The sequence below is a fragment of the Symphalangus syndactylus genome, chromosome X (genome assembly GCF_028878055.3).
Source record: "Symphalangus syndactylus isolate Jambi chromosome X, NHGRI_mSymSyn1-v2.1_pri, whole genome shotgun sequence".
Classification (NCBI taxonomy): domain Eukaryota; kingdom Metazoa; phylum Chordata; class Mammalia; order Primates; family Hylobatidae; genus Symphalangus; species Symphalangus syndactylus.
Window position 1 is genome coordinate 41,282,707 of NC_072447.2, and position 14,346 is coordinate 41,297,052.

Consider the following 14,346-nt stretch of genomic DNA (forward strand, 5'->3'; position numbering starts at 1 on the left):
ACATTATTGAAAATTTTACTTTCTTTGCATCTTATTCTGTAAACATGCAATAATCACCTAAGTGCTGAATTCTAGAGAAGAAGTTCTCAGATAACTTAGTCCCACTCACCTAGGGGTCACTAGTTTAGGAGAAAGAAGCATAATTGTAATTAAGGAAAATTAAATTTAAGAAATGTCAAAACACTGAAATGAGAACATAGGAATTTGAAAAACATGTATTAATGAGGACCAGCTTTGCTGAAATCATGAGTTTAGGAAAAAAAAAAAGTTTCTCCCATTTCTTATGAGAAAAGGAGTCAGTCTTTTCACCCTTCTCTTGGCTATGCCCTGGAATTTTCTAGGTGTTTCCCTAGTGGAAATGTCAACTCCTTAATGTTTATTAATAAGTGCATTTATTGAGACAGACTTCGTTTTAGAAGCTAGTGATGTGGATATGACTAAGAATCATATCCTGCCTTAAGAAGGCTACAGAATTTAAAAAAAAAATCTAGATACCCTTCATCCACATCAGCATATGGGCATCCTGAACCATCTTGTATTCAAACAATTTAACTCTGAAATTAAGTAGTTCTGCTTTCCGGATTGCATTCTGCAAATTTTAGCATCACCACTTATGACAATTGTTCATTTAAGTTCTATTTACTATGCTTGTTTCATTTAATGTGGCTGAGTCCCATAGAGAGATGGCGTAAATATATTTAGGGAGTTGAGAAAAGGCAGATAATAAGCATAATAATAAACCGGATGAGTCGATAAAGACTTTGAAGCAGAGTATTAATGCAATCAGATTTTCATTTTAAAGTGATTATTGAAACTACAGTGTGAGGAATGTATTGGGCTTATTTGGTTGTTGGGGTAGTAGATAAGATCAATGTAGGACAGCAGACATGAATGTGTCTTAGAAATGCAAATGAAAGGCAAAGGTGGCCTTTACTGTGGAAATATTAGCATGATGGAGCAAAGTTCATAAAGAGACTATTGATTAGAAGGAAGAGTTCACATAAATTTTAAAGATCCATTAATAATTTGTCTAGTGTTGGGGTGGGCTATCATTGATGACTTTCCATTTCTGGCTTAGTCAGCTATATCAAGTATTGTCCCATGTATTAGTCTGCTCGGGCTGCCATAACAAAATACCACAGACTGAATGGTTTAAATAGCAGTAATGTATTTTTTCACAGTTCTGGAAGCTGGAAATCCAAAATCAAGGTGCTGGCAGGGTTGGTTCCTGGTGAAGCCTCTGGTCCTGGTTTGTAGAAGGCCACCTCCTGTGTCCTCACTTAGCCTTTCTTTTGTGCACACATGGAGAGAAAGAGAAATCCCTGGTGTCTCTTCTTATATGGCTACCAGTCCTGTGGGTTTAGGGGCCCCACCATTATGACCTCATTTAACCTTATTGACCCCCTTAAAGGTCTTGTCTCCAAATACGTCACACTGAGGATTAAGGTTTCAATATATGAATTTTGGGGGGGACACAAGCTAGTCTATGACTTCCTGGGTTCAGCAGACTTCTGTGACTAAATAAAATGAAAGTTCAAAAGTGTGGGATATTGCAAACATTTTATTTCAGCTTGTGAGATGTCTTTTTATTTTCTTAATGGTGTCATTGAGACAAATAGTTTTAATTTTATTAAGTCCAATTTATCCATTTTATTTAATCACTTGTGCATTTGGTTTCACAAAAAAAGAAACTTTACTAATGTAAATACAATTATGTGTTGCTTAATGATGGGGACACATTCTGGGAAATGCATCATTCGGTGGTTTCATCCTTATGTTTGCATCACAGAGTGCATACAAACTTACACAAACATAGATGGTATATATATTTATATTTATATATTTATATATTTTTTTCATAAGAAAAGCCAAATGCTCCAGAACCATTACTGAATATCAATCATTTCCCCTATTTGATTTGCCCTGTCAATATCAGGTGTCATATATTAGGTTTTTATATACGTTTCATTGTAATCTTCTGGGACCACCTTTGTACATGTGGTTTATCATTGGCTGAAACACCATTTTTCTGTGTATGATTACAGTAGGTTATGATTGATACAAAGTCAGAAAACCACCTGGGTAATTCAAGTAAGTGTTACTTATATTAAGGATCCTATCCTAAGCTGAGATTATGTTGAGCTATATAAAGCAGAAAATTCCAATAACAGTGGATTAAAATTTTTTTTTCAGGAATCTGATGGGTTTAGAAGATGTCCAAAACTGCCAAAAGCACTCTTTAACCAACTCAGATAATGGATTTGCTGATTGGTTGTGAGAAGAGCCCTTGGCCGCATTTTCCAGATAATCATCTAGAACCCAAAACAAAGACCTGTTTAGTTACCAAGCCCATGACACCAGAAAATTTTGGCCCCTTATTTCGCATTTCTAAAAGCTTCAACATAGCATTTAGAAGAATAACATCAGAAGTACCACTAATCAGGACAGTAACGAGGGAACAACCTGCTAGAATAATGCAAGGCAGGAGACTTAGGAAATATTTCAACTACATTTATAGAAAAAAGATTCCAAATATATAAAAATAGGTTATCAACAGAGCCAATAACAATAAATCCACCAGGCATGTTTCTGATCAGTTTTCTTTATGCAGCTAAAGCAGAATTGGTGATGGGATTATCTTCACTTGAAAACAAGCATGTGTTTTCATACATCCCTGCTGGGAAAATTAAGCAGTATCCATGTGACTCCAAAGGAAATATTGGAATTTCCTCAAATCCAAGGAGCACCAAGGAACTGAACTGCTGACAGAAAGCAAGGTAGCAGATTTAGAAGAGATATTTCTACTATGTTGATAGAGTTGCCATTCAAAATATTTTTTAAAAATAGAGATTAACATATCAATGAAGCCAACATCAATCAATCCATCAGGTATCTGAATATGGCACTCTTGTACAGTCACAGTGGAGCTAGCGATGAAATTATCTTCACATAAACCTCATCAATTAAGGCTGCAGGAAGTGCAATTCCCCAAAAGAAAGTGCAATGCAAATTAACAAAACAATGCCGGTGACTCTGAGCAGTTAAAAGTAATGAAGTCCGCTAGAGTCCAGCTTTAGCGCAACTTCCTAAAAACCAGTGCTGAAACCGAATTTTCGAAACAAGTAATTAACTAAAAGACCAATTTGCAAAAGCTTGCTTTGCCAAATTATCAAGTTCTATAAAGGCATAACAAAATGGCTATGAGAACAAGGTTCATGTCCGATACTAGTATCTGAAAATGAAAAACATTTTCTGAATATTAAATATACTTAAAAGAAATATTTTTCCATGATAAAAAATATAGGATATATATGTATGTATTTGCCTCTTCTTCTCAAATTGTATTTCTGGTATATCTTCTTTTTGAAATATTTTAGATTTCAAATATAATATAATTTTAACCTATCTTTTTAAAACATTTTGTAAGTTTGCATATGCATTATTAATATATATTGACTTTCAGAAACTAATCATATGATTCAGACTTATCTTTAACAGATTAATTTATCTTCTGCAAAATTTTGAATCTTTCTGAAAATTGCTGCCAAACTATGTATTTCCATGATTTTTTTCTAAACAATCAAAATTTTAGCATTTCCTAATGACTGGAGAGTTAAAACAAATTACGGAGTTTTTGTATGATTTTGGTTGTATGATCAACTTATTAATTTAATGGTAATTCTAATTTCATATAAGAATACATGCACTTTAATTATTTTTCATTTAAAATTCTACTTCCCTTTCAATGTTTTCACTTCGAATTGAATTACTTAAATTTTAAATTATGTAAAATAACTGAATTTCAACTGAAAGTATCCAAAGGAAGGAAGAATTTAATTAAACTTAATTTAAATATAAAATAAAATATACATGGTGAGTTTCCTGCTGTTCTTTCTTTCCTGGCTCCAGAAACTCAATGCATGTCATCAAGAATCTCTATTTCTGCATGTTTTTAAAGAATCTCTAGGTACCCAATTTAAATGTGTTGGTTTCTACCCAAAAGAAAATAAATTATTATATCAAAAAGATACCTGCACTCGTTATGTTTACTACAGCACTATTCACCATAGCAAAGATATGGTCTCACCTAAGTGTCCATCAAGGGATGATGGTATAAGAAAATGTAGTATAAATGCACCATAGAATAGTATTCAGCCATAAAAAATGAAATCACATGTTTTGCAGCAACATGAATGAACTGCAGGGCATTATCTTAAGTGAAATAACTCAGAAACAGAAAGCCACACACCGCATGTTGTCACTTACAAGTGAGAGCTAAATAATGTGTACACATTTACACAGAGTGTGGAATAATAGACACTGGAGCCTTGGAAAGGTGGGAAGGTGGGACGTATGAGAAATATTTAATGGGTACACTGTACACTATTCAGTGATGGTTACACTAAAAGCCCAGACTTCACTACTGTGCAATATATCCATGTATCAAAACTGTACTTGTACCCCCTAAATTTACACAAAAATAAATAAGGAAATTTGCTTAATTCTCAGATAATCTGCCTTTAAATGAGAGCCCTAGATGCTCACTCAGTGGTTCTCAAAGTGTGTTCCCCAAACTAGCAGCATCAACATCACCTATGCACTAGTTAGAAATGCAAATTCCCAGGCCTTAGTCCAGAGATATTGAATTAATAAATCTGGGGGTAGAGGAGGGTTCCAACAACCTCTATTTAAACTAGTTTTGAAGGTGATTATGATGCATACTAACATTTGAAAACCACCAAAATTGTACGTAAGACAGTACTTATGGTACATTTTTGATATAAGAAAATCGTCTCTTCACCAATGAAGTTTCTGAAACTCCAGAGCAGTGACTTACTCCCATCATTTTTTTTTTTTTTTTGAGATGGAGTCTCGCTCTGTCGCCCAGGCTGGAGTGCAGTGGCACAATCTCGGCTCACTGCAAGCTCCGCCTCCTGGGTTCACGCCATTCTCCTGCCTCAGCCTCTCCGAGTAGCTGGGACTACAGGCACCCGCCACCATGCCCGGCTAATTTTTTGTATTTTTAGTAGAGATGGGGTTTCACCGTGGTCTCGATCTCCTGACCTCATGATCCGCCTGCCTCGGCCTCCCAAAGTGCTGGGATTACAAGCGTGAGCCACCGCACCCGGCCTACTCCCATCATTTTATGAGCACTGAGTGTGCATGCAGAAACTCCCACATGCAAGACTTCCTTCAGCTCTCTCTAGGTTTGTGACCTCCTTGTTCTCAGAGAATATTATTATAGTGGAAATCTCCAGTAAGGTATTGGACCCAACACTTAAGCAGGCATCTTTGGACAAGTGGATATTCTCAGGAGCCTCGGTTATTTTAGAGGCTCAAAGTCTACTCACTGTATATGCCATGAATTTACTGCCATGCTAATCTTGATGGGGGAAATCATTCTAAGCTTCCTTGCATTTAGTTTGAGTCACGGATAACACAACGTTCTTCTTTTCTCATGAGATTGGAGAAAATGGCGGCGACAATAAAAATTTCATATTGTCTTCCCTCCTTTAACCACCTCAAATATTTTAATTCATTCAGATGAGCCTTGGACCAACAACTGCGGAACAAATTTGAGTCCAGTGCCTCTGCAAGATCATCCAGCACCTCACTTTAAAATATGTGTGTTGTTGGGGTGGGGGCAATTCTTGGAATTTGTAGTTTTGGCTTTTGGAATGCTCACATCAGAGAAAAGGTTGCTTCCAACATCCAGTTCAATGCTGGTTTTCAGGGATATGTCTGACCCATAGCACCCTCACTCACAACACAACACCTTTAGTTATAGGCATGATAGTTGCATGTTAAAGCCTCCAGAGAGGTGAGGAGACAGGCCTGAAGCAACCACAAAGCAGTAGTGGCTGCATACTGCTGTGGGGTCACAATCACCCTCAATGAGAGGTTTATCTGCCCTGAAGGATATGGAGCTGACACTTGCATCTTGCTTGAAACCTCCAACTCATCCTGCTTAAGAGTAGAAGTTTGGAGTTCAGCTCTTCTTGGTTACAATCTGAGTTCTGTCTCTTACTGACTCTGAGACCTCTGAAAAGTCACTTATTTTGAATGTCACAAGGCACATTTCAATAACTTTCTCATGCACTAAAGCTGAAATGAGATGACAAATATAAAGCTTTAGTACAACTCCTGCTACTTGGAAAGGTCAGCTCTCAGTGTTAGCTACAGTAAGCAAAGGTCAGACTCAGTCTAAAGTGTTCACAAAACAGGTGGGGCTAGAGCAGTGGTTCACAAAATGTCATCCCCAAGCAGCAGCAGTACTATAGTCTAGGATCTGCATAGAAATGCAACTTCCCAGATGCCCACCCAGAGCAACCTTTAGGATCTCAACCTTTAAGATCTGAGAACTCTATCCTTAAGAAAGACAAAAAGAAAAAAAAAACCTAAAACTTTTTATGGTTCTCACTCAGCAGAGCAGCCTCCGCACTGGCATACTCAGGTCTGTCCTGAACTTAGGGCTGTTGTTCCCTGAGGATGGCCCCTGATCAGCATCACCTGTGCACTTGGTAGCTTTGCAAATTATCAGCCGCACCTATCCAAATCCACATAATCTGAACTTTAAGGTTGGAGGCCTACCAGTGTGGATTTAAGAATTTCTCCAGGAATCCCAATGTTTCCAAAGGGTGAGGATGATAATCTTTGAACCAATGCTTTTCCATATTTCCTTGAAAATGGAATCCTCACCAGATAATTTTAAAACTTCAGAAACAAGGTTTTATTATTAGAGATTCTAAATAATTTGAGATGAGGTGACAACTAAACAACACGTGTTTTCAAGCTCCTTTAGGGGGTCCAATGTGCAATAATTTTGAGAAACACTGCTTTAGGTTCATCTTGCCCAACATTACCAAACGCAGTGGAAAAGTTTTTGCCTTCTAAGAAATCTCAAGAAAATACCTTCCATTGCCCTAACATGGATTATATGTCACCCCAACTTGACACACTTTCCCCAGGAGAGTAGAAAATTCACTGATGAAGCCCAGGCACTCTCACCCTTGGCACATGAGGAGTGGATAGCTGCAATTAAAATACTTGGAATGAAACTGGGGGTGGAAAGTGGTGTGAGAGTTTCCTGAAAGGGGAATAGAAATTTCAAAGTCGGACAGTGTGAAGAGCAAACAACAGTTACATTAGATTACTTAATACTTTGGGAAGAATTTTTACAGTATGTTTTTTGTTAGTATTTTCTAGTTTGACAGTTTTTTAAACATATTTTTTTCAGGAATTATTAAAGGTTGCATTGGCCTTTTCTTTAATTCATGCAGTAAATACTGATTTTTTTTTTTTTTTTTTTTTTTTTGAGACAGAGTCTCGCTGTCTCCCAGGCTGGAGTGCAGTGGCACAATCTCGGCTCACTGCAAGCTCTGTCCCCCGGGTTCACGCCATTCTCCTGCCTCAGCCTCCCGAGTAGCTGGGACTACAGATGCCTGCCACCACGCCTGGCTAATTTTTTTTTTTTGTATTTTTAGTAGAGATGGGGTTTCACCGTGTTCGCCAGGATGGTCTCAATCTCCTGACCTCGTGATCTGCCCGCCTCAGCCTCTCAAAGTGCTGGGATTACAGGCGTGAGCCACCGCGCCCAGCCAATTCTAAATTGTTTTCTAGGAAAATTTCCTTTTTGTTTTTCTGAATTATCAATATAGAGTTACATTAGTAATTCTCACAATGGTCAACTTCTTAAATATGCTGGTAACATTTTAATATAAACATGTTTATTTTGGTTAATCTAAAATTTGTAATATTTGATGTATATGCAGAAAGTTTGACTCTTTTCTCACTTAAGTGATGAAAAAATTATCATCCCACAAATTTAAAAGATTACTCAGAAATTCCCAAAATCATTTAAGTAGACAAACTAAGAACTAATGCATGGTTCTATTAGAAAGTAATCAAAATTAAATATTCTAATAGTTATCCCTTTATAAACTGTGCTGTAAAGGTTGTAATGCAACAGGTCAGAGTTGGTCAAAGACTGTATCATTCAAAAGTTGAAGACTGGCCCTTCACTGGCTCCTAAAAGGAAGGCCCTGAGCCTTTGAAATTTGTCTGATTAGAAAGTCTTCATATATCTGAGGTTTCGGATACACCAGATGATTCATACTAACACTGAGAATTATGGTGCATGTCTATTTTTATATGAATGAAGCAGTGGCCAAGTTATGTCAGTTAGACATCAAGATGGTCAAAAGCTAAAGATAATCATGTGGACATTTCACGCTTACATGACCAGTGCTCGGGAGTGCTTACCTAGGTGGCAACACTTGGCACAGGTGGTCACACACCTGGCTGGGAGAAATAAGCACAATGCATGTGACTCCACTGGAAGAGGATGGCTGGAAACTTGACCCTAAAGTTTCTTGGACTCAGCCCTGTGCTCTGTTTCCACTGGCTAATTTTCATCTCCGTTCTTGTACTGCGATATACTGTAAGCACCAGTAGAATGGCCTTTTTGAGTTATGTCGAGGCCCTCTAACGAACCATGGAGCCTGAGGCTGGCCTTAAAGTACACCAGCAGGCCCATGGATAAATGGTATGCCCTCCTTTACCTAACTCCAATAACAAGGGGATTACTGAGTTTGTGTGGAGGAGTTCTCACTTAAAACCCAGAAAGTCACCTTCCATCCTGAACTAAATCTGCTGTGATATTCCTGAGCTCATATTCCTTCTACAATCTGCCATCGGAGAACAAAATTTTGTTTCCACACAGCAGGGCAGCAGCAAGGAATTTACCTTGGGCAACAAAGCAAAGCAGCAGGGTTAGAAAGGATATTTCAACTATATTAAGAGAATGTGGATTCACTACTTCAGAAAGACAGAGTTTTATATCTCAAATAAGCCAATATCAATTGGTATCAATACAGCTGGACTTCATAGGAGCACTTTCACCTGGCTGGAAGAAAGCAGACAGCTATCTCCCTCTTGCCTGAGTTTAGAGAAAATATGGAACATGACGGACACTCTCTCAAAGTAGTCTTTTCTCCTTTTACCACCTCAGCTTGTTTGCATCACTCATTTGAGTGATGCACCAATGCTTGCAGAACCAATTTGTGTCTAGGGTCTCTGTAAGATCATCGAACACCTCACCTTAGAATATAAGGGTTCTTGGCATTTATGGAGTTGGCCTTTTCAGTCTCTAACTGAACTCTCATGTGAGAGAAAATGTTGCTTTCAACATCCAGCTCAGTTCAGGTTTTGAAGGGCATGTCTGACCCACAGCACTCTCACTCACAACACTATAACTGAAAGCACTACGGGTGCATGGTACATCTCCCTGAGAGGTGAGGAGATAAGCCTGGAATGACTAGAAAGCAGTAGTGGTTGCATTCTGCTCAGGGCTCCAATTTACCCTCAAAAAGAGGCAACTGCCCAGAAGGACATGAGGCTGGCTCTTCCATCTGGCTTGAAACCTCCAATTCATCCTACCTCAGAGTACAGGTTTTGGAGTCCAACTTTTCTCAGTTGCAGTCTGAGCTCTGTCTCCAGTTAGCCCTGAGGCATCTGGAAAGTGATTTTATTTTTTTCATCATTTCCTTGTTTTAGTTAGATAGGACATATTCAATAACTCCCCTTGAAGTGCAGCTGAAATGAGGTGAAAAATATAAAGCATTAGTACAAGTCCTGTTACTCAACCTATTTAGCTCACATTGTTAGCTATTGTAAGCAAAGGTCAGACTCAGTCTAAAGTATCCAAAGGAAATACAGCAGGCTAGAACAATGGTTCAGAAAATGTCATCCCTAAGCAGCAGCAGAGATGTTGCCTGGGATCTCAGTAGAAATGCAATGCTTCTGGTGCCCACTCACTGAAAGGAACTTTTAAGGTCACAGTTACATGAAAAGCTATCCCTTAAAAAAAAATAAAAAATAAATCTTTCGTGATTCTCACTTGTTAAAATCAGAGCAGGCTCTCACTGGCATATTCAGAACTTCCCTCACAGTAGAGCTGTTTTTCCCCTAAAGGTAGCCCCTGAACAGCATCACCTGTGCAACTGTTAGAGATGCAAATTCTTATCCCCTCCTTTGGGGACCTACATAACCCTAAACTGGAGGATGGAGTGGTACCAACGAATTTGGATTTAACAAGCCCTTTCCAGGGATCCCAATGTCTGCCAAAGTGTGAGAATGGTTATCCTTGAACCAAAGGTTTTCCGTATTTGCTTAAAAATGGAGTCCCCAAGTGATTCATTAAAAACAACTGCAACAAACTTTTACTGTTAGAAGTTCTAAATAAAATGAGGTGACGTGAGGTGCCACCAGGAAAACAGGTCTTTTCAAGCTCCCTAACGATTCTAAGGTATAGTAAGTTTGAGAAACACTGCTCTAAGCCCAGCTTACACAAATTTTCCAAACTCACTGGAAAACAATCTTCTCTCCCCAGAAATCTCAGGAAAAGACCTCCTGCTGACCTCACATGGATAATATGTCACTGCAACTCCAAAAACTTTCCCCACGAGGCTAGAGGAGTGATTGATGGAGCCCAGGTGTTCTCATTCCTGGCATATGAAGAGTGGTCAGCTCCAATTCGAATACTTGGAATAAAATTGGGGTGAGAATTTCCTAAAAGAGCAACTTGAAATTTGGGAACTGGACAGTGTTCAGGGCAATCGATACCCATATAATAAATTAACTGAGAAGAATATTATTGCCATGTTTTTGTTAGTATTATCCACTTTGACAGTTTTGCTTGTACTTTCAGGGATTATTATGGTTGCATTAATCTTTATTCTTATTTGTGAAAAAAATCATGGATTTTTTTTAGGAAATTCCCTTTTATTTTTTTCTGAATTATAGATAAACAGCTATGTTATAATTGCCACATTTTTCAACTTCTTACCTATTCTGGCTTCAATATCTGCTTAATCATTAAAAATGCTTATTATGTAGACTCTCATGTAAACTTCTTGTATATGCAAGATATACTTCAGATTGAAAACACAAAATGATCATACCAAATATTTGTTTTCCCAGATTCAAGACAATTTAAATAGATAAAGATATAATGCCTGACAATATTAAAAAATAATAAAAGACATCTATTTTTTAGATGTAAATAATAATGAATACATGTATTTGAAAGCAATGCCAGGCAACTGGAACTTATTTAAATAAATGCAAATGTTTATGAAATAACCAAGTTAAAATACAAATATTTATAGTACCTATGTTTTCATAACATTTCAGAAAATATGCAGAATAAAAGATCATAGGCATAAAAGTAAAAATTTAAAAACTATGTTTAAAAAGTCCTAACTCAGCAGACAAACATTGTTCAAATCTTGTACCCTTCCAAGGATGAAGGCTGCCCCTAAGCCCACCACTAGCAGGTAACCTTTAAGCCCATAGAATACTGTGTCTGATCAGAAAGCCATTGGGTACCTGAGGCTCTAATCACACCAGATGGTTCATGCTAACAATGAGAATTATGGTGAATGCTTGTTTTTGTACGACTGGAGCTGTATTCTGGCTATGTCAGTTTGACTTCTAAATGAACTAGAGAGTCAGAACTTAAAGACCATCATGTGGAAGTTCCAGGCTTATATGACCAGGGCTTGAGAGAGCTTACCTGGTTGGGAACACTTGGCACAGGTGGCCGCACACCTGGCTGGGAGAATTAAGTGCAGTGCACATGACTCCACTGGAAGAAGGTGGCTGGAAGCTTGAGCCTGGTTTCTCCTGGATTCCTCCCTATGCTCCTTTTTTACTTGGTGATTTTTCATCTGTGCTCTTAAACTGTAATGTACTGTAAGCATCAGTACAAAGGCCTTTCCAAGTTGTGTTGACATCCTCTAAAATAATAATCAAACCTGTGGTAGCATTGAGGTACCCATGAATAAATGGTGTGCCATGTGGACACAGTTCTTTCCCTAACTCTAATAACATGGGAATTACTAAGTGTGTGGAACAACACTCATGTTAACTCCCAGAGAGTCACCTTCCATCCTGAAATAAATCTGCTGTGATATCCTTGATCCCATGCTCCTTGTACAACCTGTCATCCTAGTCTCAGGGAACAAAATTTTTGTTTCTACACAGCAGGGCAGTAGCAAGGAATTCGCCTTCAGGAAAAATAAAAGGCAGCAGGTTTAGAAAAGATATTTCAACTATATTAAGAGTGTATAGATTCCCAATTATAAGAAGACAAAGTTTTATTTATCAATGAAGCAAAGATAAATGACTATCAATAGATTTGGACTTCATGGGGGCCCCTTCTAAGCCCCTTTCACCTGAATGGAGGGAAGGAGACAGATCTTTCTCTCTCTCTTTCTCTCTCTCTCATGTTTACAGAAAAAGCCTGCCATGATAGCAACTCTTTTAAAAAAGTCTTACCTCCTTTCGCCACCTCAACTCTTTTATTTCGCTCAGTTGAGTGATGCCTGCAGTTGAGTCAATGCCTGCAGAATCAATTTGGGTCTTGTACTCAAGATTATCCAGTACCTCACTTTAGAATATGGGGGCTCTTGGCATTTATGGTTTGGCCTTTGGTTCAGTCTGTGGCTAAAATCTCATGTGAAAGAACATGTTGCCTTCAACATACAGTTCACTGCAGATTTTCAGAGGTGTATCTGACCCATTTCCCCTTCATTCTCTACACCTTAAATTATAGGCACTGTGGGTGCATGGAACATTCTCCCCGTGCAGTGAGGAGACAGGCCTGAAAGAACCACAAAGCAGTAGTGGCCGCAAGCTGCTGTGGGCTCTGATTCACCCTCAAGGAGAGGTTCACCTGCCCAGTAGGACATGGCACTGGCACCTCCATCTGGCTTGAAATTTCCAACTCATCCATTTTAAGAACACAGGGTTTGGGTCCAGCTCTTCCGTGTTCCAATATGAGCTCATTCTCCTATTGGCTCTGAGGCCTGTGAAAAGTCATCTTATTCTGATTATCATTCTATTTTTGCAGTAGAAGAGAAATATTTGAATTACAGCAGTGAAACTGAAAAAAGAGATGGCAAATAAAAAGATGTAATACAACTCTTGCTACTTAACCTATCTGTCTGTCATTGTTAGCTATTGTAAGCAAAGGGCAGACTCAGTCTAAAGTGCTCAATGGAAAGGTAGTCTAGAAAAATGATTCACAATATGACATCCCCAAACAGCAGCAGGGATATTGCCTGGGATCTTGGTAGAAATGCAACTTCTTTGGTACCCACTAACCAAAGGAACTTTTATGGTCTCAGTTATTTGGAAAGCTACTCCAAAAACAAACAAACAAAAAAAACCTAAATTAAAAAAAAAAAACCTAAATCAAACTAAAACCTTTCACGGTTCTCACTTATCATAATTGGAGCAGGCTATCAGCCTCTCCTCTGGAGACCTACACAATCCAAAACTGGAAGGTGGAGTTGAACCGACCAATCTGGATTTAACAAATCCTGAATGGATTCCAACTCAGCAGTGTAAGGATGATAATCCTTGAACAAACGTTTTTTCATACTTTCCCAATCATGGAATGGCAGATGATTCATTAAAAATAACTAAAACAAGGTTTTACATTCAGATTCTGATAATTTGAGGCGACCTATCAAACTCTGGATAACAAGTGTTTTCAAGGTCCCTTAGCCTTTCTAATGTGCAGTGTTTGAGAAACGTTGCTCTGGATCCAGCTTGTCCAAATTTACAAAGCCTACTGGAAAGTGACCTTCTCTTCCCACAAATCTCAGGAAAAGACCTTCTGCTCACCTAAAATGGGTAATGTGCCATTCCTCAAAAGGAGAGGGCTAACTGATGTAACCCAGGCATTCTCATCCTTGGCATGACAGGATGCTCAATTCCAATTTAAATACTTGGAAAGAAACTTGGGGTAAGAGATTCCTAAAAGGGGAATGCAAAATTTATGAATTAGACAGTGCTCAAGGCAAACAACAGCTATTCAATTAATTGTTTAGGAAGAATTTTGTCATATTTCTGCTCGTATTATCTAGTTTGACACTTTTCTATTTGTATATTCAGGAATGATTGTGGTTGCATACATCTTTCCTCCAATTTGTGAAGTAAAATCAGAAGTTAATTTTGTAGGAAATTCTATTTAACTTTCTTCTGAATTGTGCTTAAAGAGTTGCGCTAGACTTGTCACATTTTATAATTTCTTAATAGTCTGGTTTCAATAACTAATCAATACAAATCCTCATTCTATATGCTCTCATGTAAATTTCTTATATGCACAGAAGGATTGACTCCTTTTTTCATTTAAGTTTCCGATCAAACATTTATCACATAAAATACTTATAGGATTTCCCTGTCATTCAAGTCAATTTAAGTACACAAGTTAAGAAATAATGCATGGAAATATTAGAAAATATTCAAAGATAACTATTTTATACACGCAATTAATTC